We start from the raw sequence: 5,735 nt of genomic DNA on the forward strand, positions 1-5,735 counted from the left end.
TCCCCTACGACTAGTTAGTTGACACACTGTCAAATCATTTTAAATAACAAGTGCATGTGTTGGCTGCTTGTCATAAGTTTTTCAGGTTTAAACAGCAGCCAGGACAGCAGTCCTACAAGCAGTAGGTAAGAGTAATTCTAGACACTGTCACTTTCAGTGTTCCTGTGGGTTTAGTTACAATGACTTTATGATGAGAGATGCGATTAATCAGAACGTGTCTCATTCTCGTATTCGTGCTGATACTAAAGAACCCAAACCCTGACGTCAGTGGCGTGTTGTCAATTATTGAGTCACAGGAGATTGCCGATGTAACTGAGCATGACATTCACACACCTGCAAAAAGTGTCGTCAAGTGTAAGACAGTTCAGGGGCCAATCTCCCTTCCTTCACATGGCCGTGTGCGAACCGGTCGCATCTTCAGGCCGCAGCGCAACTTGCCCACATTGCTTTGAAACACATGATAGGGCACAGTGACCGAGTCGCAAAGCCAAGTGTTCTACATGTGACAAACAACGCCACATTTCATGTCAGACAGTGATTCTAATGAGATGTACGTTGTGTCTGCAGTCCAACGGTCCGCCGATCCTGTTGCTGTTTCATTAGATTGCCTGGACACTGACTCTGAACTTATCAATCGACAATCTAGTAAGTTGTATGTCAGTTGCGTGCATTCAACAAGTGTGTTAATTTCTTGTTAGACACTGATGCTATTGTTACGCTGCTCAACCACGCTATGTATGAATGGTTAGGTAGCCCACAGCTTCAGCAACCACATAACCCGCTGACAACATACAATGGACAACGTATTCTAGCGCTTTTCGGATTGTCAATTCACGGGAAGGTGTTACAAATTAATGTATATGAGTTTCTGGCCAATATTATTGCATTATGTGACAAATACAGTTCTCTGTTCCATGGTAGTTTAGGTAAGGCCCAAAGTTTCGAGGCCCATTTGAGATTGAAAGACAACGCGCAGTTCAAGTTTTTCCAGGTTCGTCGGTCCCTCATGCATTATGGGATCGGGTTGGCAAAGAGCTCCAGCGATTGCAGGGCAGTGACATCATCAAACTAGTGTCAGTCAATGGGCGTCACCTTTGGTGATCCTTAGTGCACCGTCCTTTGGGTTGAGCCTCTCTGCAGGTTTTAAGTCAACCCACAAATTGTTGTTAATTCTTTTCCGTTGCCCCGTCCTGAGAGTTTTATGGATAAACTAGATCAGGATCATTTCCTTTAAAAATTTATTCGCAGGAGGACTACCGTCAACTGTCTTCAGATATAGAGTCAAAGAAGATTTTCGTGATCAATACACACAAGGATTATTCCAGTTTCAGCGGTTCTCACTTGGTAGTGCTTCCACTCCACCCCAGCTATTTTCCAAAGGTACATCGAAATAAGTGTCCAAGGAATAGAAAAGCAACTGGAATCATTCAACAGAGGAAAGTCCACTGGACCTGACGGGATACCAATTCGATTCTACACAGAGTACGCGAAAGAACTTGCCCTCCTACTAACAGCCGTGTACCGCAAGTCTCTAGAGGAACGGATGGTTCCAAATGATTGAAAAAGAGCACAGGTAGTAGACCTATATCTCTGACGTCGATCTGTTGTAGAATTTTAGAACATGTTTTATGCTCGCGCATCATGTCGTTTTTGGAAACCCAGAATCTACTCTGTAGGAATCAACATGGATTCCGGAAACAGCGATCGTGTGAGACCCAACTCGCTTTATTTGTTCATGAGACCAAGAAAATATTAGATACAGGCTCCCAGGTAGATGCTATTTTCCTTGACTTCCGGAAGGCATTCGATTCAGTTCCGCACTGTCGCCTGATAAACAAAGTAAGAGCCTACGGAATATCAGACCACCTGTGTGGCTGGATTGAAGAGTTTTTAGCAGACAGAACACAGCATGTTGTTATCAATGGAGAGACGTCTACAGACGTAAGGTAACCTCTGGCGTGCCACAGGGGAGTGTTATGGGACCATAGCTTTTCGCAATATATATAAATGACCTAGTAGATAGTGTCGGAAGTTCCATGCGGCTTTTCGCGGATGATGTTGTAGTATCAGAGAAGTTGCAGCTTTAGAAAATTGTAGTGAAATGCAGGAAGATCTGCAGCGGGTAGGCATTTGGTGCAGGGAGTGGCAACTGACCCTTAACATAGACAAATGTAATGTATTGCGAATACATAGAAAGAAGGATCCTTTATTGTATGATTATATGATAGCGGAGCAACCACTGGTAGCAGTTACTTCCGTAAAATATCTGGGAGTATGGGTGCGGAACGATTTGAAATGGAATGATCATATAAAATTAATTGTTGGTAAGGCGAGTACCAGGTTGAGATTCATTGGGAGAGTCCTTAGAAAATGTAGTCCATCAACAAAGGAGGTGGCTTACAAAACACTCGTTCGACCTATACTTGAGTATTGCTCATCAGTGTGGGATCCGTACCAGATCGGATTGACGGAGGAGATAGAGAAGATCCAAAGAAGAGCGGCGCGTTTCGTCACAGGGTTATTTGGTAACCGTGACAGTGTTACGGAGATGTTTAGCAAACTCAAGTGGCAGACTCTGCAAGCTAGGCCCTCTGCATCGCTGTGTAGCTTGCTCGCCAGGTTTCGAGAGGGTGCGTTTCTGGATGAGGTATCGAATATATTGCTTCCCCCTACTTATACCTCCCGAGGAGATCACGAATGTAAAATTAGAGAGATTCGAACGCGCACGGAGGCTTTCAGACAGTCGTTCTTCCCGCGAACCATACGCAACTGGAACAGGAAAGGAAGGTAATGACAGTGGCAAGTGAAGCGCCCTCCGCCACACACCGTTGGGTGGCTTGCGGAGTATAAATGTAGATGTAGATGTATCTTGAGCAACTGATGTCGTAATTACCCCGCGCGGTCTGAGACGCCTTGTCAGAGTCCGCGCGGCTCCCCCCGTCGGAGGTTCGAGTCCTCCCTCGGGCATGAGTGTGTGTATTGTCCTTAGCGTAAGTTAGTTTAAGTTAGATTAACTAGCGCGTAAGCTTGGGGATCGATGACCTCAGCAGTTTGATCCCATAAGACGTTACCCCTAATTTCCAATTTTTTCGCAAGTACCTCATTGTTCTAACTATTTAGAAGATGCAGTAATATGCCAGCAGAACACTTACAAAATTTAGAGGAATTATTTCAACTGATGTCCAAAGTGGGACTGACATGCAGCCATTCTAAGTGTTCCTGCTTGGTCACTGATATTGAGTATATTAGCCACGTGATTAATGTGCATTGCATCCACCTGTCACGATCACACTCAATGGCCATTTACGGCTTGCCTGCGCCAACCAATTTATCAGAATTGCAAGCTGCAATGGGGAGCTAACCTGTTACATCCATTTTATCCCAAATGCTGCTCAGAACGCGGTATCTCTAATTTGGCTGCACCGCAAGGGCGTTCTGTTCGTATGGTCGGCTGAATGTCAGACCGCTTTCTAGCGGCTGAAAGATGCATTACTAAGTGACCGGTGTTTGGCCCACTTTCGCCTCAGCAAGCCTGTGATTTTACAGTAGATGCCTCATCTTATGGCGCTGGTGCAGTGTTGTCACACCAAATTGGATCCAATTACATGTCCCAGTTGCGTCTGTGTCAAAGATATTCACCAATGCCCACCGCAACTACAGCCAGCTTGAAAGGAGGCCTTGGCTATCATTCATGGGGTCACGCACTGCCATCAGTACCTGTACAACCGTCACTTTTCTCTAGTTACAAACCACAGACCACTGACGGCTTTGTTCATGTCCTCCCAGACTGCCCCAGCATTTAAAGCGCAGAAGTTATAACGGTGGGCACTTCTCTTGTCCAATTACCAGTACAAGTTGTTGCATCAGCCCACTACCAAACACTCCAATAGCCAGCCGAAGTGGCCGAGCGTTTCTAGGCGCTAGAGTCTGGAACCGCGCGACCGCTGGGGTCGCAGGTTTGAATCCTGCCTCGGGCATGGATGTGTGTGATGTCCTTAGGTTATTTAGGTTTAAGTAGTTCTAAGTTCTAGGGGACTGATGACCTCATAAGTTAAGTCCCATAGTACTCAGAGCCCTTTGAACCATTATGAAACACTCCAATACTAACCTTCTTCGAGGCTCCCTATTGGCATTCATGCTACATTTGATACCTTTGAGGACTCCTGTCATCACATTTATTCAGAAGAGATTCGGCTTTTGGAAGATTTTCCAGTCACCTTCCCCTATGATATACAGGAGATGACGCTGGATCTGACAGTGCAAATGGTGCTCGAGTTTGTTCGGCTTGGGTGTACGTGAAGTCTGCGATCCGGTGGTTCGTCGTTACTTTGTTCATCGGCGTGCTATCACTGTACAGGTAGGCATCCTCCTGATGTAAATTAGAAGTGGCAATGGAAGAGTCATGATCCTTCAGTCCCTCAAGCAGGACGTTCTTCAGTTGTTGCGCCAAGGACATTGGGTTATTGTCCACACTAACCAGTTGGCAAGGCGCCATTGTACATAGCCTGGAATGGATGCACAAATAGAGGCCGTGACTTCACAGTGCGCAATACATGCAGAGTACCAATCCACTCCCCCACAGCATTACTTTGAGTTGCCATGTCCTGAAGCGCCTTGGCAACGCCAGCACATATATTTTGCTAGGACACAGTGGAACATACGCTGGCTAGTGGTTGTCGATGTGTGTGGTAAGTGTCCCTTCGTCATTCCAATGAAGTCTACATTATCAGTCAGCACAGTATCAGCTGTTCCGTCGTCCTTCTGTATTGAAGGCTTACCTGAGGTAATAGTCTCAGGTAATGAGCCGCAGTTCACATCTTGGGCGTTTGAACAGTTTTGTGCAGACAATGGTATGCAGTATGTCCTTACAGCGCCCTTTTATCCGCAGTCGAATACTGAAGCCAAATATTTCGTAAAGATCTTCAAATCGCAGTTGAACAAGCTGCGAGCCACCCACATATGGAACCAGGCTTTGATATTTTTTCTGTCACTGTATCTCTTCCTGCCCAAAGACGGTTAGTCGCCAGCGGAGTTCCTGCGTAGTCGACACCATGCGACTCCGCTCCATTTGCTATTTCCGCTGTAGAGACCTTGTGTCCCTCCATCCAAGTCACAGTTTTGGTTTCAGCAACCAGTACTCTTTCGTGTGTTTGGCAGGGGTGTGGTATGTGAGGTGTTGTCCCGTTCCACCTGCATCAATCACTTTCAGATTGGGTCGCACAAGCGGCATCATCTTCGGCATCTTCAGGCAATCCCATCCAGAGATTTTGCGAACCACTTTTTGTTCACAGATCCAGCACGCAGCTAGAGCGTGCAGCAGCCACCACCACAGGTGCAGATATCGCCTCTGGCAGCACAGTTGTCTTTCCAGTGAGAGACACCCATGGACGTCGACTTGGTGCCGCCGCCAACGTCGCAGTCGTGCTGGCAGCCTGTGACGAACTCAGCAACAGCGTCGCGCCCGGTCGCCCGACCGGGTGTCACAGAGGTCCCAGACATCTCCATTGGCCCACCTCTCGACTACGGCCGCCTACGCGCATCCTGTGGTTGGTTTCGCGGTCGGCGTCTACAGCCACGGACAGGGTGGATAGCGGGGCGCGGGTGGGAGCTCAGCGCCGACTGAAATTTCGGCGCCTACCTCACCAATTTTGTCGACACTCCGTCCTCCTCCACTACCTCCTCCCCCCCCTTCCCCCGCCCGCCGTCGTGTCCCATCTCCAAATCTGACGCTGGGG

Source organism: Schistocerca americana, chromosome X, assembly GCF_021461395.2.
Source record: "Schistocerca americana isolate TAMUIC-IGC-003095 chromosome X, iqSchAmer2.1, whole genome shotgun sequence".
Lineage (NCBI taxonomy): Eukaryota > Metazoa > Arthropoda > Insecta > Orthoptera > Acrididae > Schistocerca > Schistocerca americana.